Source organism: Gambusia affinis, linkage group LG09, assembly GCF_019740435.1.
Source record: "Gambusia affinis linkage group LG09, SWU_Gaff_1.0, whole genome shotgun sequence".
NCBI classification, from domain to species: domain Eukaryota; kingdom Metazoa; phylum Chordata; class Actinopteri; order Cyprinodontiformes; family Poeciliidae; genus Gambusia; species Gambusia affinis.
The window spans coordinates 2,672,125-2,694,889 of record NC_057876.1 but is presented as its reverse complement, the minus strand read 5'-3'; the positions used below and the strand labels follow the sequence as shown (position 1 = coordinate 2,694,889).

Genomic DNA, 22,765 nt, shown 5'->3' with positions numbered 1-22,765 from the left:
AATCCTACTGATAATCCTGAGATTTTCTGATCCTTTTTCATATAAGTACGTGGGGAATTAGCTCAAGTGGTAGAGCGCTCGCTTCGCATGTGAGAGGTAGCGGGATCGATGCCTGCATTCTCCAGTGCGTGCTTCTCTAAGAGACCTTGTTTTTTTTCTATGAAGACCATGTCTAGATCCACAATCTGATACAGACTGGGTCAAGGGATTTTAACGAGCTCTATTGATGATTAATTGAAGCCTACTGATAATCCTGAGTTTTTCTGATCCTTTTCAATAAGCTTATGAATTAGCTCAAGTGGTAGAGCGCGCATGTGAGAGGAAGCGGGATCGATGCCCGCATTCTCCAGTGCGTCCTTCTCTAAGAGACTATTTCATTTCTATGAAGACCAAGTCTCGTTCCACAATCTGATACAGACTGGGTCAAGGGTTTTTAACGAGCTCTATTGATGTTTAATTGAACGAAGCCTACTGATAATCCTGAGATATTCTGATCCTTTTTCGTATAAGCATATGGGGAATTAGCTCAAGTGGTAGAGCTTCCAGCTTAGCATGTGAGAGGTAACGGATCGATGCCCGCATTCTCCAGTATGTCCTTCTGTGTCAGACTTCGTCCTTTTCAATTAAGACGGAGTTCCTTGTCAAGTGCCACAATCTCATATAGCCAAGGCAAGTGTTTTAACTAGCTCTATTGATGTTTAATTGAACGAAGCTTACTGAGACACCTGAGATTTTCTGAACCTTTTTTGTTGTCACGTACGTACGTGGGGAATTAGCTCGTGGTAGAACGCTCCCTTCGCATGTGAGAGGTAGCGGGATCGATGCCCGCATTCTCCAGCCCCTCTCTAAGAGACCTTGTTTTTTTTTCTATGAAGACCAAGTCTCGTTCCACAATCTGATACAAACTGGGTCAAGGGTTTATAACGAGCTCTATTGATGATTAATTGAACAAAGCCTACTGATAATCCTGAGATTTCTGATCCTTTTTCAAGTAAGCATGTGGGGAATTAGCTCAAGTGGTAGAGCGCTTGCTTAGCATGTGAGAGGTAGTGGGATTGATGCCTGCATTCTCCAGTGTGTCCTTCTGTAAGAGACTTTGTCTTTTTTATGAACACCAAGTCTAGTTCCACAATCTGATACAGACTGGGTCAAGGGTTTTTAACGAGCTCTATTGATGTTTAATTGAACGCGAAGCCTACTGATAATCCTGAGATTTTCTGATCCTTTTTCTTTTAAGCTTTTGGGGAATTAGCTCAAGTGGTAGAGCGCTCGCTTAGCATGTGAGAGGAAGCGGTATCGATGCCCGCATTCTCCAGTGCGTCCTTCTCTAAGATACTCTATTTCGTTTCTATGAAGACCAAGTCTCGTTCCACAACCTGATACAGACTGGGTCAAGGGTTTTTAACGAGCTCTATTGATGTTTAATTGAACGAAGCCTACTGATAATCCTGAGATTTTCTGATCCTTTTTCATATAAGTACGTGGGGAATTAGCTCAAGTGGTAGAGCGCCGCTGCATGTGAGAGGTAAGCGGATCGATGCCCGCATTCTCCAGTGCGTGCTTCTAAGAGACTATTTTTTTCTATGAAGACCATGTCTAGATCCACCATCTGATACAGACTGGGTCAAGGGATTTTAACGAGCTCTATTGATGATTAATTGAACGAAGCCTACTGATAATCCTGAGATTTTCTGATCCTTTTTCAAGTAAGCATGTGGGGAATTAGCTCAAGTGGTAGAGCGCTCGCTTAGCATGTGAGAGGTAGCGGGATCGATGCCCGCATTCTCCAGTAACTTCTTCTCTGAGAGACTTTGTTTTTTTCTATGAAGACCAAGTCTCATTCCACAATCTGATACAGACTGGGTCAAGTGTTTTTAACGAGCTCTATTGATGCTCAGTTGAATGAAGCCTACTGATAATCCTGAGATTTTCTGATCCTTTTTCATGTAAGCATTTTTGCACAGAATTCTTTCAAATTTCGTTGGCATTGATCCTTGGATAATATCATGAGATTTTCTGATCCTTTTTTATGTAAGCATGTGGGGAATTAGCTCAAGTGGTAGAGCGCTCGCTTTGCATGTGAGAGGTAGCGGGATCGATGCCCGCATTCTCCAGTGCGTGCTTCTCTAAGAGAACTTGTTTTTTTTCTATGAAGACCATGTCTAGATCCACAATCTGATACAAACTGGGTCAAGGGATTTTAACGAGCTCTATTGATGATTAATTGAACGAAGCCTACTGATAATCCTGAGATTTTCTGATCCTTTTTTATGTAAGCATGTGGGGAATTAGCTCAAGTGGTAGAGCGCTCGCTTTGCATGTGAGAGGTAGCGGGATCGATGCCCGCATTCTCCAGTGCGTGCTTCTCTAAGAGACCTTGTTTTTTTTCTATGAAGACCATGTCTAGATCCACAATCTGATACAGACTGGGTCAAGGGATTTTAACGAGCTCTATTGATGATTAATTGAACGAAGCCTACTGATAATCCTGAGTTTTTCTGATCCTTTTTCGTATAAGCTTATGGGGAATTAGCTCAAGTGGTAGAGCGCTCGCTTAGCATGTGAGAGGAAGCGGGATCGATGCCCGCATTCTCCAGTGCGTCCTTCTCTAAGAGACTATTTCATTTCTATGAAGACCAAGTCTCGTTCCACAATCTGATACAGACTGTGTCAAGGGTTTTTAACGAGCTCTATTTATGTTTAATTGAACAAAGCCTACTGATAATCCTGAGATATTCTGATCCTTTTTCGTATAAGCATATGGGGAATTAGCTCAAGTGGTAGAGCGCTCGCTTAGCATGTGAGAGGTAATGGGATCGATGCCCGCATTCTCCAGTATGTCCTTCTGTGTCAGACTTCGTCTTTTCAATTAAGACGGAGTTCCTTGTCAAGTGCCACAATCTCATATAGCCAAGGCAAGTGTTTTTAACTAGCTCTATTGATGTTTAATTGAACGAAGCCTACTGATAATCCTGAGATTTTCTGATCCTTTTTTGTATAAGCTTATGGGGAATTAGCTCAAGTGGTAGAGCGCTCGCTTCACATGCTTGCTTAGCATGTGAGAGGTAGTGGGATTGATGCCTGCATTCTCCAGTGTGTCCTTCTGTAAGAGACTTTGTCTTTTTTATGAACACCAAGTCTAGTTCCACAATCTGATACAGACTGGGTCAAGGGTTTTTAACGAGCTCTATTGATGTTTAATTGAACGAAGCCTACTGATAATCCTGAGATTTTCTGATCCTTTTTCGTATAAGCTTATGGGGAATTAGCTCAAGTGGTAGAGCGCTCGCTTAGCATGTGAGAGGAAGCGGTATCGATGCCCGCATTCTCCAGTGCGTCCTTCTCTAAGATACTCTATTTCGTTTCTATGAAGACCAAGTCTCGTTCCACAACCTGATACAGACTGGGTTAAGGGTTTTTAACGAGCTCTATTGATGTTTAATTGAACGAAGCCTACTGATAATCCTGAGATTTTCTGATCCTTTTTTATGTAAGCATGTGGGGAATTAGCTCAAGTGGTAGAGCGCTCGCTTTGCATGTGAGAGGTAGCGGGATCGATGCCCGCATTCTCCAGTGCGTGCTTCTCTAAGAGACCTTGTTTTTTTTCTATGAAGACCATGTCTAGATCCACAATCTGATACAGACTGGGTCAAGGGATTTTAACGAGCTCTATTGATGATTAATTGAACGAAGCCTACTGATAATCCTGAGTTTTTCTGATCCTTTTCGTATAAGCTTATGGGGAATTAGCTCAAGTGGTAGAGCGCTCGCTTAGCATGTGAGAGGAAGCGGGATCGATGCCCGCATTCTCCAGTGCGTCCTTCTCTAAGAGACTATTTCATTTCTATGAAGACCAAGTCTCGTTCCACAATCTGATACAGACTGTGTCAAGGGTTTTTAACGAGCTCTATTTATGTTTAATTGAACAAAGCCTACTGATAATCCTGAGATATTCTGATCCTTTTTCGTATAAGCATATGGGGAATTAGCTCAAGTGGTAGAGCGCTCGCTTAGCATGTGAGAGGTAATGGGATCGATGCCCGCATTCTCCAGTATGTCCTTCTGTGTCAGACTTCGTCTTTTCAATTAAGACGGAGTTCCTTGTCAAGTGCCACAATCTCATATAGCCAAGGCAAGTGTTTTTAACTAGCTCTATTGATGTTTAATTGAACGAAGCCTACTGATAATCCTGAGATTTTCTGATCCTTTTTTGTATAAGCTTATGGGGAATTAGCTCAAGTGGTAGAGCGCTCGCTTCACATGCTTGCTTAGCATGTGAGAGGTAGTGGGATTGATGCCTGCATTCTCCAGTGTGTCCTTCTGTAAGAGACTTTGTCTTTTTTATGAACACCAAGTCTAGTTCCACAATCTGATACAGACTGGGTCAAGGGTTTTTAACGAGCTCTATTGATGTTTAATTGAACGAAGCCTACTGATAATCCTGAGATTTTCTGATCCTTTTTCGTATAAGCTTATGGGGAATTAGCTCAAGTGGTAGAGCGCTCGCTTAGCATGTGAGAGGAAGCGGTATCGATGCCCGCATTCTCCAGTGCGTCCTTCTCTAAGATACTCTATTTCGTTTCTATGAAGACCAAGTCTCGTTCCACAACCTGATACAGACTGGGTCAAGGGTTTTTAACGAGCTCTATTGATGTTTAATTGAACGAAGCCTACTGATAATCCTGAGATTTTCTGATCCTTTTTCATATAAGTACGTGGGGAATTAGCTCAAGTGGTAGAGCGCTCGCTTCGCATGTGAGAGGTAGCGGGATCGATGCCCGCATTCTCCAGTGCGTGCTTCTCTAAGAGACCTTGTTTTTTTTCTATGAAGACCATGTCTAGATCCACCATCTGATACAGACTGGGTCAAGGGATTTTAACGAGCTCTATTGATGATTAATTGAACGAAGCCTACTGATAATCCTGAGATTTTCTGATCCTTTTTCAAGTAAGCATGTGGGGAATTAGCTCAAGTGGTAGAGCGCTCGCTTAGCATGTGAGAGGTAGCGGGATCGATGCCCGCATTCTCCAGTAACTTCTTCTCTGAGAGACTTTGTTTTTTTCTATGAAGACCAAGTCTCATTCCACAATCTGATACAGACTGGGTCAAGTGTTTTTAACGAGCTCTATTGATGCTCAGTTGAATGAAGCCTACTGATAATCCTGAGATTTTCTGATCCTTTTTCATGTAAGCATGTGGGGAATTAGCTCAAGTGGTAGAGCGCTCGCTTTGCATGTGAGAGGTAGCAGGATCGATGCCCGCATTCTCCAAGTCCTTCACCAATCTTCTAAGTCTTTTATATGTCCCATCATGAAGATTGAGTATCTTGAAGTACTGGGGTATGACTCAAGAGCCTATACTCATGACTCAGTTGCCAAAATGGATGTAATGGAATTTGGGTGCTTTGCTCTTTTCTCAACATTATAACAGCTCATGGGAGAACGAAAAGAACAGGTGATACAGCCTTGACTAAAAATGTACATCCTGGGTGATCTGCCTCAGACTATCCAAAGTACAGGCCCACAGCAGACTTGACAAGTGTTGGATGAGACATTATTTCCCCTCTTCAAGTATCCGACGAGGATGGGATTTGAACCCATGCGTGCTTAGCACAATGGATTAGCAGTCCATCGCCTTAACCACTCGGCCACCTCGTCCTTGTTTTCATCAGTGAGTAAAGGGGCGTGTAAGATAGTGTGGTCTAGGGTCCTAAAAGTGAGCCACTTTGTCACAGGGTGATGAGTAATTTTTGCACAGAATTCTTTCAAATTTCGTTGGCATTGATCCTTGGATAATATCATGAGATTTTCTGATCCATTTTTATGTAAGCATGTGGGGAATTAGCTCAAGTGGTAGAGCGCTCGCTTTGCATGTGAGAGGTAGCGGGATCGATGCCCGCATTCTCCAGTGCGTGCTTCTCTAAGAGAACTTGTTTTTTTTCTATGAAGACCATGTCTAGATCCACAATCTGATACAAACTGGGTCAAGGGATTTTAACGAGCTCTATTGATGATTAATTGAACGAAGCCTACTGATAATCCTGAGTTTTTCTGATCCTTTTTCGTATAAGCTTATGGGGAATTAGCTCAAGTGGTAGAGCGCTCGCTTAGCATGTGAGAGGAAGCGGGATCGATGCCCGCATTCTCCAGTGCGTCCTTCTCTAAGAGACTATTTCATTTCTATGAAGACCAAGTCTCGTTTCACAACCTGATACAGACTGGGTCAAGGGTTTTTAACGAGCTCTATTGATGTTTAATTGAACGAAGCCTACTGATAATCCTGAGATATTCTGATCCTTTTTCGTATAAGCATATGGGGAATTAGCTCAAGTGGTAGAGCGCTCGCTTAGCATGTGAGAGGTAACGGGATCGATGCCCGCATTCTCCAGTATGTCCTTCTGTGTCAGACTTCGTCTTTTCAATTAAGACGGAGTTCCTTGTCAAGTGCCACAATCTCATATAGCCAAGGCAAGTGTTTTTAACTAGCTCTATTGATGTTTAATTGAACGAAGCTTACTGATAATCCTGAGATTTTCTGATCCTTTTTTGTTTTCACGTAAGTACGTGGGGAATAAGCTCGTGGTAGAGCGCTCACTTCGCATGTGAGAGGTAGCGGGATCGATGCCCGCATTCTCCAGTGCGTCCCTCTCTAAGAGACCTTGTTTTTTTTTCTATGAAGACCAAGTCTCGTTCCACAATCTGATACAAACTGGGTCAAGGGTTTATAACGAGCTCTATTGATGATTAATTGAACAAAGCCTACTGATAATCCTGAGATTTCTGATCCTTTTTCAAGTAAGCATGTGGGGAATTAGCTCAAGTGGTAGAGCGCTTGCTTAGCATGTGAGAGGTAGTGGGATTGATGCCTGCATTCTCCAGTGTGTCCTTCTGTAAGAGACTTTGTCTTTTTTATGAACACCAAGTCTAGTTCCACAATCTGATACAGACTGGGTCAAGGGTTTTTAACGAGCTCTATTGATGTTTAATTGAACGAAGCCTACTGATAATCCTGAGATTTTCTGATCCTTTTTCGTATAAGCTTATGGGGAATTAGCTCAAGTGGTAGAGCGCTCGCTTAGCATGTGAGAGGAAGCGGTATCGATGCCCGCATTCTCCAGTGCGTCCTTCTCTAAGATACTCTATTTCGTTTCTATGAAGACCAAGTCTCGTTCCACAACCTGATACAGACTGGGTCAAGGGTTTTTAACGAGCTCTATTGATGTTTAATTGAACGAAGCCTACTGATAATCCTGAGATTTTCTGATCCTTTTTCATATAAGTACGTGGGGAATTAGCTCAAGTGGTAGAGCGCTCGCTTCGCATGTGAGAGGTAGCGGGATCGATGCCCGCATTCTCCAGTGCGTGCTTCTCTAAGAGACCTTGTTTTTTTTCTATGAAGACCATGTCTAGATCCACCATCTGATACAGACTGGGTCAAGGGATTTTAACGAGCTCTATTGATGATTAATTGAGCAAGCCTACTGATAATCCTGAGATTTTCTGATCCTTTTCAAGTAAGCATGTGGGGAATTAGCTCAAGTGGTAGGCTCGCTTTAGCATGTGAGAGGTAGCGGATCGATGCCCGCATTCTCCAGTAACTTCTTCTCTGAGAGACTTTGTTTTTTTCTATGAAGACCAAGTCTCATTCCACAATCTGATACAGACTGGGTCAAGTGTTTTTAACGAGCTCTATTGATGCTCAGTTGAATGAAGCCTACTGATAATCCTGAGATTTTCTGATCCTTTTTCATGTAAGCATGTGGGGAATTAGCTCAAGTGGTAGAGCGCTCGCTTTGCATGTGAGAGGTAGCGGGATCGATGCCCGCATTCTCCAAGTCGTTCTTTGTACTGCTAAGTCTTTTACATGTCCCATCATAGGAGATTGAGTATCTTGGGATTTACTGGGGTATGACTCAAGAGCCTATACTCATGACTCAGTTGCCAAAATGGATGTAATGGAATTTGGGTGCTTTGCTCTTTTCTCAACATTAACTTGAAAGTGTTGGATGAGACATTCTTCAAGTATCCGAGGATGGGATTTATTAGCACAATGGATTAGCAGTCCAACGCCTTCCACCTCATCCTTGTTTTCATCAGTGAGTGTGAGCCACTTTGTCACAGGGTGATGAGTAACACAGAATTCTTTCAAATTTTGGCATTGATCCTTGGATAATATCATGAGATTTTCTGATCCTTTTATGTAAGCATGTGAATTAGCTCATGTGGTAGAGCTGCCAAGCATGTGAGGTATGGGATCGATGCCCGCATTCTCCAGTGCGTGCTTCTCTAAGAGAACTTGTTTTTTTCTATGAAGACCATGTCTAGATCCACAATCTGATACAAACTGGGTCAAGGGATTTTAACGAGCTCATTGATGATTAATTGAACGAAGCCTACTGATAATCCTGAGATTTTCTGATCCTTTTAATATAAGCTTATGGGGAATTAGCTCATGGTAGAGCGCACATTAGCATGTGAGAGGAAGGATCGATCTCTTCGAAGTATGCAACTTAGTCTTTTCACTTAATATAGAGCTTGTCACATACCACAAGACACTCTATGGATTCATTTAATCTCTTCGTGAAGTACTGGTAGGATGAGTACGATTCATTCAACTATTAATTGAATGAAGCCTACTGATAATCCTGAGATTTTCTGATCCTTTTTTAGAAAAGCATATGGGGAATTAGCTCAAGTGGTAGAGCACTCTTAGCATGTGAGAGGTAGCAGGATCGATGCCTGCATTCTCCAGAAATGTCCTTCTGTGTCCAATCTTTCTCAATTATATGTCCCATCAATGAAGATTGAGTATCTCATAGTACTGGGGTATGTTTTAAGAGTCTATTGATGACCCAGTAGCCAAAATGGATGTTATGGAATCCTGAGATTTTCTTGACCTTGTAACAATTCCTGAGATAATTAAAAGAACCATGCAATGTATGCCTTGATTCTAGCGCATTCTCTAGAGACCTTGTTTTTTTTCTATGAAGACCAATGTACATTCCACAATCTGACAGACTGGGTCAAGTTTATACCCATTTCAGGACACTGATCATCTCCCAACAAAGTATCTGATAATCCTGGGATTTGATCCTTTTTCAAGTAAGCACAATGGATTAGCAGTCCATGGTAGGCGCCTTGCTTCCAGTCAGAGGTAGTTGAGATTGATGAAGCATTTGCACAGTGTGTCCTTCTGTAAGAGGGATGGTCTTTTATGAAAATCCAAGTCTAGTTCCACAATCTGGATCATTTCTGTTGTCAAGGGTTGTGGGGAATTAGCTCAAATGGTAGAGCTGTTTAATTGCGAAGCCTACTGATAATCCTGAGATTTTCTGATCCTTTTCCAGAATGTCTGACTATGGGGAATTAGCTCACTTAAGATAGTGTCTTGTCACATACCACAGAGGCACTCTATGGATTTCATTCTCCATCTCTTCGTGAAGTATGCAACTTAGTCTTTTCACTTAATATAGACCTCTTCACATACCACAAGACCTGATTTACAGATCTCAAGTACTGGGTAGGATGAGCTCTATTGATGTTTAATTGAATGAATCCTACTGATAATCCTGAGATTTTCTGATCCTTTCATTAGAAAACTTGTGAGAATTAGCTCAAGTGGTAGAGCACTCGCTTAGCATGAGAGAGGTAGCGCGATCGATGCCAGCATTCTCCAGAAATCCCTTCACCAGACCTTGTTTTTTATATGTCCCATCAATGAAGATTGAGTATCTCGTGAAGTACTGGGGTATGTTTCAAGAGTCTATACTCATGACCCAGTAGCCAAAATGGATGTTATGGAATTTGATAATCCTTGTTTTCTGACCTTGTAACAAGCGAGATAATTAAAAGAACCAGCAATGTAGCCTTGACTAAAAGCATTCATCCAGGACAATATTGCGGACTATCCAATGTACATTTTCTCTGAGAGACTTTGTTTTGATCTATTTCAGGACAAGTCTCATCCACAATCTGATATCCGACTGAGGATGGGATTTGAACTCTATTGATGCATAGCACAATGGATTAGCAGTCCATCGCCTTAACCACTGAGATTTTCTGATCCTTGCTTCCAGCTCAGAGTGAGGTTGAGATGATGAAGATTTGCACGTTTTCGATGTTGTGGGATGGATCCGCATCCTGAGATTTTCGGATCCTTTTGTACTGTAAGTCTTGTGGGGAATGTCCCATCATAATGGTAGAGCGCCTCGATTTACTGGAGATGAAGGGATCGATATACTCATGACTCAGTTGCCAAAATGGATGACTCCATGCAACTTAGTCTTTCTCAACATTAAGATAGTGTCTTGTCACATACCACAAGAACTCTATGGATTTACTCATCCTTCGTGAAGTATGCAACTTAGTCTTTTCAGACTTAATATAGTTGAGTCACATACCACAAGACACTCTATGGATTTGATCTCTTCGTGAAGTACTGGGATTGATTCATTCAACATTGAATGAATTACTGATAATCCTGAAATTTTCTGACCTTTCTTTAGAAAAGGCATGTAAGAGGAATTAGCTCAAAAGTGGTAGAGCACTTTGTCACAGCATGTGAGAGGTAGCACAGATCGATTTTCTCCAGAAATCCTTCACCAATCTCTCACTTTTTATATGTCCCATCAATGAAGATTGAATTAGCTCTTGGTGAAGTACTGGGGTATGTCTCAAGAGTCTATACTCATGACCCAGTAGCCAAAATGGATGTTATGGAATTTTGCTTTTGTTTTTCTTGACCTTGTAACAGTCTGAGATAATTAAAGAACCAGCAATGTAGCCTTTGACTAAAAGCATTCATCCAGGACAATATTGCTTTGACTATCCAATGTACATTTTGACAGACCTTTTGATACCCATGGGGACATGTCATATCCCAACTTAAAGTATCCGAGAGGATGGGATCGATGCCCACATTCTGCATAGCACAATGGATTAAGAGTCCATTTCCCACTGAAGACCAAGTCTCGTTTGCTTCCAGCTACAGAGTGAGGTTGAGATGATGAAGATTTGCACAAAAGTCTATTGATGTTTAATTGGGATGGTCCCAAGTACTGATAATCCTGAGATTTTCTGATCCTTTCTGTTGTAAGTTGTGTGGGGAATTAGCTCAAGTGGTAGAGCGCCGCTTAGCATGCGAGAGGTAGCGGGATCGATGCCCGCATTCTCCAGTGTCTGACTCCATGCAACCTTGTCTTTTTCTTAAGATAGTGTCTTGTCACATATCCACAATCATACTCAATGGATTTTTTAATCTCTATTGATGAAGTATGCAACTTAGTCTTTTCCTAATATAGCCTTTCACATACCACAAGACACTCTATGGATTTAGACGCATCTCTTTCGTGAAGTACTGGGTAGGATGAAGTTATTCATTCTTCAACTATTGAATGATTTCATTTCTATGAAGACCAAGTCTGACCCTTTCTATTAGAAAACTTGTGAGGAATTAGCTCATGGTAGAGCACTCGCTAGCATGTGAGAGGTAGATTAATTCGATACAAAGCCTACTCCAGAAATCCTGAGATTTCTGATCCTTTTATATGTCCCATCAATGAAGATTGAGTATCTTGTGAAGTACTGGGGTATGTCTCAAGAGTCTATACTCATGACCCAGTAGCCAAAATGGATGTTATGGAATTTGGCTTCTTTGTTTTCTTTTGACCTTGTAACACCAGATAATTAAAAAGAACCAGCAATGTAGCTGACTAAAAGCATTCATCGAGGACAATATTGCTTTTGACTATCCAATGTACATTTTTGACAGACCACAGATTTTCTGATCCTTTCATAACATGGGGAATTAGCTCAACTTAAAGTATCCGACGAGGATGGGATTTGAACCCACGCGTGCATAGCACAATGGATTAGCAGTCCATCGAGACTCGGCCACTCATCCTTGCTTCCAGCTCAGAGTGAGGTTGAGATGATGAAGATTTGCACAAAAGTTTTCGATGTTCTATTGATGGTCCCAAGTTAAAATCCTGAGATTTTCTGATCCTTTCTGTTGTAAGTGTGGGAATTAGCTCAATGGTAGAGCGCCGCTCATGTGAGAGGTAGCAGGATCGATGCCCGCATTCTCCAGAATGTCTGACTCCATGCAGACTTAGTCTTTTCACTTAAGACCATGTCTAGACATACCACAACAGACTCTATGGATTTTACTCTATTGTGATTAATTGAATATGATAACTTAGATTTTCTGATCCTTTCACTTAATTAGCTCAAGCTTAGCATGTGAGAGGTCATCATGCCCCATTCAAGACACTTCTATGAGACTTTGTTTTTTCTATGAAGACCAAGTCTTCCACAATCTGATACAGACTGGGTCAAGTGTTTTGACGATTCTATTGATGCTATTGAATGAAGCCTACTGATAATCCTGAGATTTTCTGATCCTTTTCTTTAGAAAAGCATGTGAGAATTAGCTCAAGTGGTAGAGCACTCGCTAGCATGTGAGAGTAAGGATCGATGCCCGCATTCTCCAAAATCCCTTCACCAATCTTTCTACATATGTCCCATCAATGAAGATTGAGTATCTCGATTTACTGGGGTATGACTCAAGAGCCTATACTCATGACCCAGTAGCCAAAATGGATGTAATGGAATTTGGGTGCTTTGCTCTTTTCTTGACAACATTGTAACAGCCTGAGATAATTAAAAGAACCAGCAATGTACAGCCTTGACTAAAAGCATTCATCCAGGACAATATTGCTTGGACTATCCAATGTACATTTTGACAGACCACAGTTTTGATACCCATTTCAGGACATGTCATTCCAACTTAAAGTATCCGACGAGGATGGGATTTGAACCCATGCATTAGCACAATGGATTAGCAGTCCATCGCCTTAACCACTCGGCCACCTCGTCCTTGTTTTCATCAGTGAGTAAAGGGGCGTGTAAGATAGTGTGGTCTAGGGTCCTAAAAGTGAGCCACTTTGTCACAGGGTGATGAGTAATTTTTGCACAGAATTCTTTCAAATTTCGTTGGCATTGATCCTTGGATAATATCATGAGATTTTCTGATCCTTTTTTATGTAAGCATGTGGGGAATTAGCTCAAGTGGTAGAGCGCTCGCTTTGCATGTGAGAGGTAGCGGGATCGATGCCCGCATTCTCCAGTGCGTGCTTCTCTAAGAGAACTTGTTTTTTTTCTATGAAGACCATGTCTAGATCCACAATCTGATACAAACTGGGTCAAGGGATTTTAACGAGCTCTATTGATGATTAATTGAACGAAGCCTACTGATAATCCTGAGATTTTCTGATCCTTTTTCGTATAAGCTTATGGGGAATTAGCTCAAGTGGTAGAGCGCTCGCTTAGCATGTGAGAGGAAGCGGGATCGATGCCCACATTCTCCAGTGCGTCCTTCTCTAAGAGACTCTATTTCGTTTCTATGAAGACCAAGTCTCGTTTCACAACCTGATACAGACTGGGTCAAGGGTTTTTAACGAGCTCTATTGATGTTTAATTGAACGAATCCTACTGATAATCCTGAGATTTTTTGATCCTTTTTCATATAAGTACGTGGGGAATTAGCTCAAGTGGTAGAGCGCTCGCTTCGCAGGTGAGAGGTAGCGGGATCGATGCCTGCATTCTCCAGTGCGTGCTTCTCTAAGAGACCTTGTTTTTTTTCTATGAAGACCATGTCTAGATCCACAATCTGATACAGACTGGGTCAAGGGATTTTAACGAGCTCTATTGATGATTAATTGAACGAAGCCTACTGATAATCCTGAGTTTTTCTGATCCTTTTTCGTATAAGCTTATGGGGAATTAGCTCAAGTGGTAGAGCGCTTGCTTAGCATGTGAGAGGAAGTGGGATTGATGCCCGCATTCTCCAGTATGTCCTTCTGTGTCAGACTTCGTCTTTTCAATTAAGACGGAGTTCCTTGTCAAGTGCCACAATCTCATATAGCCAAGGCAAGTGTTTTTAACTAGCTCTATTGATGTTTAATTGAACGAAGCTTACTGATAATCCTGAGATTTTCTGATCCTTTTTTGTTTTCACGTAAGTACGTGGGGAATTAGCTCGTGGTAGAGCGCTCGCTTCGCATGTGAGAGGTAGCGGGATCGATGCCCGCATTCTCCAGTGCGTCCCTCTCTAAGAGACCTTGTTTTTTTTTCTATGAAGACCAAGTCTCGTTCCACAATCTGATACAAACTGGGTCAAGGGTTTATAACGAGCTCTATTGATGATTAATTGAACAAAGCCTACTGATAATCCTGAGATTTCTGATCCTTTTTCAAGTAAGCATGTGGGGAATTAGCTCAAGTGGTAGAGCGCTTGCTTAGCATGTGAGAGGTAGTGGGATTGATGCCTGCATTCTCCAGTGTGTCCTTCTGTAAGAGACTTTGTCTTTTTTATGAACACCAAGTCTAGTTCCACAATCTGATACAGACTGGGTCAAGGGTTTTTAACGAGCTCTATTGATGTTTAATTGAACGAAGCCTGCTGATAATCCTGAGATTTTCTGATCCTTTTTTGTATAAGCTTATGGGGAATTAGCTCAAGTGGTAGAGCGCTCGCTTCACATGCTTGCTTAGCATGTGAGAGGTAGTGGGATTGATGCCTGCATTCTCCAGTGTGTCCTTCTGTAAGAGACTTTGTCTTTTTTATGAACACCAAGTCTAGTTCCACAATCTGATACAGACTGGGTCAAGGGTTTTTAACGAGCTCTATTGATGTTTAATTGAACGAAGCCTACTGATAATCCTGAGATTTTCTGATCCTTTTTCGTATAAACTTATGGGGAATTAGCTCAAGTGGTAGAGCGCTCGCTTCACATGCTTGCTTAGCATGTGAGAGGTAGTGGGATTGATGCCTGCATTCTCCAGTGTGTCCTTCTGTAAGAGACTTTGTCTTTTTTATGAACACCAAGTCTAGTTCCACAATCTGATACAGACTGGGTCAAGGGTTTTTAACGAGCTCTATTGATGTTTAATTGAACGAAGCCTACTGATAATCCTGAGATTTTCTGATCCTTTTTCAAGTAAGCATGTGGGGAATTAGCTCAAGTGGTAGAGCGCTCGCTTAGCATGTGAGAGGTAGCGGGATCGATGCCCGCATTCTCCAGTATCTTCTTCTCTGAGAGACTTTGTTTTTTTCTATGAAGACCAAGTCTCATTCCACAATCTGATACAGACTGGGTCAAGTGTTTTTAACGAGCTCTATTGATGCTCAGTTGAATGAAGCCTACTGATAATCCTGAGATTTTCTGATCCTTTTTCATGTAAGCATGTGGGGAATTAGCTCAAGTGGTAGAGCGCTCGCTTAGCATGTGAGAGGTAGCGGGATCGATGCCCGCATTCTCCAGTATCTTCTTCTCTGAGAGACTTTGTTTTTTTCTATGAAGACCAAGTCTCATTCCACAATCTGATACAGACTGGGTCAAGTGTTTTTAACGAGCTCTATTGATGCTCAGTTGAATGAAGCCTACTGATAATCCTGAGATTTTCTGATCCTTTTTCATGTAAGCATGTGGGGAATTAGCTCAAGTGGTAGAGCGCTCGCTTTGCATGTGAGAGGTAGCGGGATCGATGCCCGCATTCTCCAAGTCGTTCTTTGTACTGCTAAGTCTTTTACATGTCCCATCATAGGAGATTGAGTATCTCGGGATTTACTGGGGTATGACTCAAGAGCCTATACTCATGACTCAGTTGCCAAAATGGATGTAATGGAATTTGGGTGCTTTGCTCTTTTCTCAACATTATAACAGCTCATGGGAGAACGAAAAGAACAGGTGATACAGCCTTGACTAAAAATGTACATCCTGGGTGATCTGCCTCAGACTATCCAAAGTACAGGCCCACAGCAGACTTGACAAGTGTTGGATGAGACATTATTTCACCTCTTTAAGTATCCGACGAGGATGGGATTTGAACCCATGCGTGCTTAGCACAATGCATTAGCAGTCCATCACCTTAACCACTCGGCCACCTCGTCCTTGTTTTCATCAGTGAGTAAAGGGGCGTGTAAGATAGTGTGGTCTAGGGTCCTAAAAGTGAGCCACTTTGTCACAGGGTGATGAGTAATTTTTGCACAGAATTCTTTCACATTTCGTTGGCATTGATCCTTGGATAATATCATGAGATTTTCTGATCCTTTTTCATGTAAGCATGTGGGGAATTAGCTCAAGTGGTAGAGCGCTCGCTTTGCATGTGAGAGGTAGCGGGATCGATGCCCGCATTCTCCAAGTCGTTCTCTGTACTGCTAAGTCTTTTACATGTCCCATGATAGGAGATTGAGTATCTCAGGATTTACTGGGGTATGACTCAAGAGCCTATACTCATGACTCAGTTGCCAAAATGGATGTAATGGAATCTGGGTGCTTAGCTCTTTTCTCAACATTATAACAGCTCATGGGAGAACGAAAAGAACAGGTGATACAGCCTTGACTAAAATTGTACATCCTGGGTAATCTGCCACAGACTATCCAAAGTACAGGGCCACAGCAGACTTGACAAGTGTTGGATGAGACATTATGTCCCCACTTTAAGTATCCGACGAGGATGGGATTTGAACCCATGCGTGCTTAGCACAATGGATTAGCAGTCCATCGCCTTAACCACTTGGCCACCTCGTCCTTGTTTTCATCAGTGAGTAAAGGGGCGTGTAAGATAGTGTGGTCTAGGGTCCTAAAAGTGAGCCACTTTGTCACAGGGTAATGAGTAATTTTTGCACAGAATTCTTTCAAATTTCGTTGGCATTGATCCTTGGATAATATAATGAGATTTTCTGATCCTTTTTCATGTAAGCATGTGGGGAATTAGCTCAAGTGGTAGAGCGCTCGCTTTGCATGTGAGAGGTAGCGGGATCGATGCCCGCATTCTCCAGTAAGTCCTTCTGTATCAGACTTCGTCTTTTCAATAAAGACCGAGTTCCTTTTCAAGTGCCACAATCTGATATAGCCAAGTCAAGTGTTTATAACTAGCTCTATTGATGTTTAATTGAACGAAGCTTGCTGATAATCCTGAGATTTTCTGATCCTTTTTCATATAAGCATATGGGGAATTAGCTCAAGTGGTAGAGCGCTCGTTTAGCATGTGAGAGGTAGCGGGATTGATGCCCGCATTCTCCAGTGCGTCCTTCTGTAAGAGACTTTGTCTTTTCTATGAAGACCATGTCTAGTTCCACAATCTGATACAGACTGGGTCAAGGGTTTATAACGAGCTCTGTTGATGTTTAATTGAACGAAGCCTACTGATAATCCTGAGATTTTCTGATCCTTTTTCATGTAAGCATGTGGGAAATTAGCTCAAGTGGTAGAGCGCTCGCGTTGCATGTGAGAGGTAGCGGGATCGATGCCTGCATTCTCCAAGTCGTTCTTTGTACTGCTAAGTCTTTTACATGTCCCATCATAGGAGATTGAGTATCTCGGGATTTACTGGGGTATGACTCAAGAGCCTATACTCATGACTCAGTTGCCAAAATGGATGTAATGGAATTTGGGTGCTTTGCTCTTTTCTCAACATTATAACAGCTCATGGGAGAACGAAAAGAACAGGTGATACAGCCTTGACTAAAATTGTACATCCTGGGTAATCTGCCACAGACTATCCAAAGTACAGGGCCACAGCAGACTTGACAAGTGTTGGATGAGACATTATGTCCCCACTTTAAGTATCCAACGAGGATGGGATTTGAACCCATGCGTGCTTAGCACAATGGATTAGCAGTCCATCGCCTTAACCACTCGGCCATCTCGTCCTTGTTTTCATCAGTGAGTAAAGGGGCGTGTAAGATAGTGTGGTCTAGGGTCCTAAAAGTGAGCCACTTTGTCACAGGGTGATGAGTAATTTTTGCACAGAATTCTTTCAAATTTCGTTGGCATTGATCCTTGGATAATATCATGAGATTTTCTGATCCTTTTTCAAGCAAGCATGTGGGGAATTAGCTCAAGTGGTAGAGCGCTCGCTTTGCATGTGAGAGGTAGCGGGATCGATGCCCGCATTCTCCAGTGCGTCCTTCTCTAAGAGACCTTGTTTTTTTTTTTCTATGAAGACCAAGTCTCGTTCCACAATCTGATACAGACTGGGTCAAGGGTTTATAACGAGCTCTGTTGATGTTTAATTGAACGAAGCCTGCTGATAATCCTGAGATTTTCTGATCCTTTTTCATGTAAGCATGTGGGGAATTAGCTCAAGTGGTAGAGAACTCGCGTTGCATGTGAGATGTAGCGGGATCGATGCCTGCATTCTCCAAGTCGTTCTTTGTACTGCTAAGTCTTTTACATGTCCCATCATAGGAGATTGAGTATCTCGGGATTTACTGGGGTATGACTCAAGAGCCTATACTCATGACTCAGTTGCCAAAATGGATGTAATGGAATTTGGGTGCTTTGCTCTTTTCTCAACATTATAACAGCTCATGGGAGAACGAAAAGAACAGGTGATACAGCCTTGACTAAAATTGTACATCCTGGGTAATCTGCCACAGACTATCCAAAGTACAGGGCCACAGCAGACTTGACAAGTGTTGGATGAGACATTATGTCCCCACTTTAAGTATCCGACGAGGATGGGATTTGAACCCATGCGTGCTTAGCACAATGGATTAGCAGTCCATCGCCTTAACCACTCGGCCACCTCGTCCTTGTTTTCATCAGTGAGTAAAGGGGCGTGTAAGATAGTGTGGTCTAGGGTCCTAAAAGTGAGCCACTTTGTCACAGGGTGATGAGTAATTTTTGCACAGAATTCTTTCAAATTTCGTTGGCATTGATCCTTGGATAATATAATGAGATTTTCTGATCCTTTTTCATGTAAGCATGTGGGGAATTAGCTCAAGTGGTAGAGCGCTCGCTTTGCATGTGAGAGGTAGCGGGATCGATGCCAACATTCTCCAGTGCGTGCTTCTCTAAGAGACAATCTTTATTTTCTATGAAGACCAAGTCTCGTTCCACAATCTGATACAGACTGGGTCAAGGGTTTATAACGAGCTCTATTGATGATTAATTGAACGAAGCCTACTGATAATCCTGAGATTTTCTGATCCTTTTTCGTATAAGCTTATGGGGAATTATATCAAGTGGTAGAGCGCTCGCTTAGCATGTGAGAGGAAGCGGGATCGATGCCCACATTCTCCAGTGCGTCCTTCTCTAAGAGACTCTATTTCGTTTCTATGAAGACCAAGTCTCGTTTCACAACCTGATACAGACTGGGTCAAGGGTTTTTAACGAGCTCTATTGATGTTTAATTGAACGAATCCTACTGATAATCCTGAGATTTTCTGATCCTTTTTCATATAAGTACGTGGGGAATTAGCTCAAGTGGTAGAGCGCCGCTTGCATGTGAGAGGTAGCGGGATCGATGCCTGCATTCTCCAGTGCGTGCTTCTCTAAGAGACCTTGTTTTTTTTCTATGAAGACCATGTCTAGATCCACAATCTGATACAGACTGGGTCAAGGGATTTTAACGAGCTCTATTGATGATTAATTGAACGAAGCCTACTGATAATCCTGAGTTTTTCTGATCCTTTTTCGTATAAGCTTATGGGGAATTAGCTCAAGTGGTAGAGCGCTCGCTTAGCATGTGAGAGGAAGCGGGATCGATGCCCGCATTCTCCAGTGCGTCCTTCTCTAAGAGACTATTTCATTTCTATGAAGACCAAGTCTCGTTCCACAATCTGATACAGACTGTGTCAAGGGTTTATAACATTGATGATTAATTGAACAAAGCCTACTGATAATCCTGAGATTTCTGATCCTTTTTCAAGTAAGCATGTGGGGAATTAGCTCAAGTGGTAGAGCGCTCGCTTAGCATGTGAGAGGTAGTGGGATTGATGCCTGCATTCTCCAGTGTGTCCTTCTGTAAGAGACTTTGTCTTTTTATGAAAACCAAGTCTAGTTCCACAATCTGATCCAGACTGGGTCAAGGGTTTTTTACGAGCCTCTATGATGATTAAATTGAACGAAGCTTACTGATAATCCTGAGATTTTCTGATCCTTTTCGTATAAGCTTATGGGGAATTAGCTCAAGTGGTAGAGCCGCTTAGCATGTGAGAGGTAGTGGGATTGATGCCTGCATTCTCCAGTGAGTCCTTCTCTAAGAGACTCTATTTCGTTTCTATGAAGACCAAGTCTCGTTCCACAACCTGATACAGACTGGGTCAAGGGATTTTAACGAGCTCTATTGATGTTTAATTGAACGAAGCCTACTGATCATCGTGAGATGTTCTGATCGTGTTTCAAATAAGGACGTGGGGAATTAGCTCAACTGGTAGGCGCCGCGCATGTGAGAGGTAGCAGGATCGATGCCCGCATTCTCCAGTGCGTGCTTCTCTAAGAGACCTTGTTTTTTTTCTATGAAGACCATGTCTAGATCCACCATCTGATACAGACTGGGTCAAGGGATTTTAACGAGCTCTATTGATGATTAATTGAACGAAGCCTACTGATAATCCTGAGATTTTCTGATCCTTTTTCAAGTAAGCATGTGGGGAATTAGTTCAAGTGGTAGAGCGCTCGCTTAGCATGTGAGAGGTAGCGGGATCGATGCCCGCATTCTCCAGTATCTTCTTCTCTGAGAGACTTTGTTTTTTTCTATGAAGACCAAGGCTCGTTCCACAATCTGATACAGACTGGGTCAAGTGTTTTTAACGAGCTCTATTGATGCTCAGTTGAATGAAGCCTACTGATAATCCTGAGATTTTCTGATCCTTTTTCATGTAAGCATGTGGGGAATTAGCTCAAGTGGTAGAGCGCTCGCTTTGCATGTGAGAGGTAGCGGGATCGATGCCCGCATTCTCCAAGTCGTTCTTTGTACTGCTAAGTCTTTTACATGTCCCATCATAGGAGATTGAGTATCTCGGGATTTACTGGGGTATGACTCAAGAGCCTATACTCATGACTCAGTTGCCAAAATGGATGTAATGGAATTTGGGTGCTTTGCTCTTTTCTCAACATTATAACAGCTCATGGGAGAACGAAAAGAACAGGTGATACAGCCTTGACTAAAATTGTACATCCTGGGTAATCTGCCACAGACTATCCAAAGTACAGGGCCACAGCAGACTTGACAAGTGTTGGATGAGACATTATGTCCCCACTTTAAGTATCCGACGAGGATGGGATTTGAACCCATGCGTGCTTAGCACAATGGATTAGCAGTCCATCGCCTTAACCACTCGGCCACCTCGTCCTTGTTTTCATCAGTGAGTAAAGGGGCGTGTAAGATAGTGTGGTCTAGGGTCCTAAAAGTGAGCCACTTTGTCACAGGGTGATGAGTAATTTTTGCACAGAATTCTTTCAAATTTCGTTGGCATTGATCCTTGGATAATATAATGAGATTTTCTGATCCTTTTTCATGTAAGCATGTGGGGAATTAGCTCAAGTGGTAGAGCGCTCGCTTTGCATGTGAGAGGTAGCGGGATCGATGCCCGCATTCTCCAGTGCGTCCTTCTCTAAGAGACCTTGTTTTTTTTTTTTCTATGAAGACCAAGTCTCGTTCCACAATCTGATACAGACTGGGTCAAGGGTTTATAACGAGCTCTGTTGATGTTTAATTGAACGAAGCCTACTGATAATCCTGAGATTTTCTGATCCTTTTTCGTATAAGCTTATGGGGAATTATATCAAGTGGTAGAGCGCTCGCTTAGCATGTGAGAGGAAGCGGGATCGATGCCCACATTCTCCAGTGCGTCCTTCTCTAAGAGACTCTATTTCGTTTCTATGAAGACCAAGTCTCGTTTCACAACCTGATACAGACTGGGTCAAGGGTTTTTAACGAGCTCTATTGATGTTTAATTGAACGAATCCTACTGATAATCCTGAGATTTTCTGATCCTTTTTCATATAAGTACGTGGGGAATTAGCTCAAGTGGTAGAGCGCTCGCTTCGCATGTGAGAGGTAGCGGGATCGATGCCTGCATTCTCCAGTGCGTGCTTCTCTAAGAGACCTTGTTTTTTTTCTATGAAGACCATGTCTAGATCCACAATCTGATACAGACTGGGTCAAGGGATTTTAACGAGCTCTATTGATGATTAATTGAACGAAGCCTACTGATAATCCTGAGTTTTTCTGATCCTTTTTCGTATAAGCTTATGGGGAATTAGCTCAAGTGGTAGAGCGCTCGCTTAGCATGTGAGAGGAAGCGGGATCGATGCCCGCATTCTCCAGTGCGTCCTTCTCTAAGAGACTATTTCATTTCTATGAAGACCAAGTCTCGTTCCACAATCTGATACAAACTGGGTCAAGGGTTTATAACGAGCTCTATTGATGATTAATTGAACAAAGCCTACTGATAATCCTGAGATTTCTGATCCTTTTTCAAGTAAGCATGTGGGGAATTAGCTCAAGTGGTAGAGCGCTCGCTTAGCATGTGAGAGGTAGTGGGATTGATGCCTGCATTCTCCAGTGTGTCCTTCTGTAAGAGACTTTGTCTTTTTTATGAAAACCAAGTCTAGTTCCACAATCTGATACAGACTGGGTCAAGGGTTTTTAACGAGCTCTATTGATGTTTAATTGAACGAAGCCTACTGATAATCCTGAGATTTTCTGATCCTTTTTCGTATAAGCTTATGGGGAATTAGCTCAAGTGGTAGAGCGCTCGCTTAGCATGTGAGAGGAAGCGGGATCGATGCCCGCATTCTCCAGTGAGTCCTTCTCTAAGAGACTCTATTTCGTTTCTATGAAGACCAAGTCTCGTTCCACAACCTGATACAGACTGGGTCAAGGGTTTTTAACGAGCTCTATTGATGTTTAATTGAACGAAGCCTACTGATAATCCTGAGATTTTCTGATCCTTTTTCATATAAGTACG

At 42.3% G+C, this 22,765-nt stretch overlaps 31 non-coding genes across 31 annotated transcripts; 24 read left to right on the top strand and 7 right to left on the bottom strand.

The window, feature by feature from the left end:
* Positions 1 to 1,716: 1,716 nt before the first annotated feature.
* trnaa-agc lies at positions 1,717 to 1,789 on the top strand. Its single transcript has one exon. It is a non-coding gene; the product is annotated as a tRNA-Ala (tRNA).
* A 252-nt stretch (positions 1,790 to 2,041) lies between these two features.
* On the top strand, positions 2,042 to 2,114 carry trnaa-ugc. Its single transcript has one exon. It is a non-coding gene; the product is annotated as a tRNA-Ala (tRNA).
* A 168-nt stretch (positions 2,115 to 2,282) lies between these two features.
* Positions 2,283 to 2,355, top strand: trnaa-ugc. Its single transcript has one exon. It is a non-coding gene; the product is annotated as a tRNA-Ala (tRNA).
* Positions 2,356 to 2,523: 168 nt separating this feature from the next.
* On the top strand, positions 2,524 to 2,596 carry trnaa-agc. The gene has a single exon. It is a non-coding gene; the product is annotated as a tRNA-Ala (tRNA).
* Positions 2,597 to 3,500: 904 nt separating this feature from the next.
* On the top strand, positions 3,501 to 3,573 carry trnaa-ugc. Its single transcript has one exon. It is a non-coding gene; the product is annotated as a tRNA-Ala (tRNA).
* Positions 3,574 to 3,740: 167 nt separating this feature from the next.
* trnaa-agc lies at positions 3,741 to 3,813 on the top strand. The gene has a single exon. It is a non-coding gene; the product is annotated as a tRNA-Ala (tRNA).
* A 904-nt stretch (positions 3,814 to 4,717) lies between these two features.
* On the top strand, positions 4,718 to 4,790 carry trnaa-cgc. The gene has a single exon. It is a non-coding gene; the product is annotated as a tRNA-Ala (tRNA).
* A 168-nt stretch (positions 4,791 to 4,958) lies between these two features.
* trnaa-agc lies at positions 4,959 to 5,031 on the top strand. Its single transcript has one exon. It is a non-coding gene; the product is annotated as a tRNA-Ala (tRNA).
* Positions 5,032 to 5,576: 545 nt separating this feature from the next.
* trnas-gcu lies at positions 5,577 to 5,658 on the bottom strand. The gene has a single exon. It is a non-coding gene; the product is annotated as a tRNA-Ser (tRNA).
* A 177-nt stretch (positions 5,659 to 5,835) lies between these two features.
* Positions 5,836 to 5,908, top strand: trnaa-ugc. The gene has a single exon. It is a non-coding gene; the product is annotated as a tRNA-Ala (tRNA).
* Positions 5,909 to 6,076: 168 nt separating this feature from the next.
* trnaa-agc lies at positions 6,077 to 6,149 on the top strand. Its single transcript has one exon. It is a non-coding gene; the product is annotated as a tRNA-Ala (tRNA).
* Positions 6,150 to 7,285: 1,136 nt separating this feature from the next.
* trnaa-cgc lies at positions 7,286 to 7,358 on the top strand. The gene has a single exon. It is a non-coding gene; the product is annotated as a tRNA-Ala (tRNA).
* Positions 7,359 to 7,761: 403 nt separating this feature from the next.
* Positions 7,762 to 7,834, top strand: trnaa-ugc. Its single transcript has one exon. It is a non-coding gene; the product is annotated as a tRNA-Ala (tRNA).
* A 4,963-nt stretch (positions 7,835 to 12,797) lies between these two features.
* On the bottom strand, positions 12,798 to 12,876 carry trnas-gcu. The gene has a single exon. It is a non-coding gene; the product is annotated as a tRNA-Ser (tRNA).
* A 177-nt stretch (positions 12,877 to 13,053) lies between these two features.
* Positions 13,054 to 13,126, top strand: trnaa-ugc. Its single transcript has one exon. It is a non-coding gene; the product is annotated as a tRNA-Ala (tRNA).
* Positions 13,127 to 15,009: 1,883 nt separating this feature from the next.
* On the top strand, positions 15,010 to 15,082 carry trnaa-agc. The gene has a single exon. It is a non-coding gene; the product is annotated as a tRNA-Ala (tRNA).
* A 167-nt stretch (positions 15,083 to 15,249) lies between these two features.
* Positions 15,250 to 15,322, top strand: trnaa-agc. Its single transcript has one exon. It is a non-coding gene; the product is annotated as a tRNA-Ala (tRNA).
* A 167-nt stretch (positions 15,323 to 15,489) lies between these two features.
* On the top strand, positions 15,490 to 15,562 carry trnaa-ugc. The gene has a single exon. It is a non-coding gene; the product is annotated as a tRNA-Ala (tRNA).
* Positions 15,563 to 15,870: 308 nt separating this feature from the next.
* On the bottom strand, positions 15,871 to 15,952 carry trnas-gcu. Its single transcript has one exon. It is a non-coding gene; the product is annotated as a tRNA-Ser (tRNA).
* Positions 15,953 to 16,129: 177 nt separating this feature from the next.
* Positions 16,130 to 16,202, top strand: trnaa-ugc. The gene has a single exon. It is a non-coding gene; the product is annotated as a tRNA-Ala (tRNA).
* Positions 16,203 to 16,510: 308 nt separating this feature from the next.
* Positions 16,511 to 16,592, bottom strand: trnas-gcu. Its single transcript has one exon. It is a non-coding gene; the product is annotated as a tRNA-Ser (tRNA).
* A 177-nt stretch (positions 16,593 to 16,769) lies between these two features.
* On the top strand, positions 16,770 to 16,842 carry trnaa-ugc. Its single transcript has one exon. It is a non-coding gene; the product is annotated as a tRNA-Ala (tRNA).
* Positions 16,843 to 17,634: 792 nt separating this feature from the next.
* Positions 17,635 to 17,716, bottom strand: trnas-gcu. Its single transcript has one exon. It is a non-coding gene; the product is annotated as a tRNA-Ser (tRNA).
* Positions 17,717 to 17,893: 177 nt separating this feature from the next.
* trnaa-ugc lies at positions 17,894 to 17,966 on the top strand. Its single transcript has one exon. It is a non-coding gene; the product is annotated as a tRNA-Ala (tRNA).
* Positions 17,967 to 18,518: 552 nt separating this feature from the next.
* On the bottom strand, positions 18,519 to 18,600 carry trnas-gcu. The gene has a single exon. It is a non-coding gene; the product is annotated as a tRNA-Ser (tRNA).
* An 898-nt stretch (positions 18,601 to 19,498) lies between these two features.
* Positions 19,499 to 19,571, top strand: trnaa-agc. The gene has a single exon. It is a non-coding gene; the product is annotated as a tRNA-Ala (tRNA).
* Positions 19,572 to 20,681: 1,110 nt separating this feature from the next.
* trnaa-ugc lies at positions 20,682 to 20,754 on the top strand. The gene has a single exon. It is a non-coding gene; the product is annotated as a tRNA-Ala (tRNA).
* A 308-nt stretch (positions 20,755 to 21,062) lies between these two features.
* On the bottom strand, positions 21,063 to 21,144 carry trnas-gcu. Its single transcript has one exon. It is a non-coding gene; the product is annotated as a tRNA-Ser (tRNA).
* Positions 21,145 to 21,321: 177 nt separating this feature from the next.
* Positions 21,322 to 21,394, top strand: trnaa-ugc. Its single transcript has one exon. It is a non-coding gene; the product is annotated as a tRNA-Ala (tRNA).
* A 654-nt stretch (positions 21,395 to 22,048) lies between these two features.
* On the top strand, positions 22,049 to 22,121 carry trnaa-agc. Its single transcript has one exon. It is a non-coding gene; the product is annotated as a tRNA-Ala (tRNA).
* A 404-nt stretch (positions 22,122 to 22,525) lies between these two features.
* trnaa-agc lies at positions 22,526 to 22,598 on the top strand. Its single transcript has one exon. It is a non-coding gene; the product is annotated as a tRNA-Ala (tRNA).
* The last annotated feature ends 167 nt before the right edge of the window (positions 22,599 to 22,765 follow it).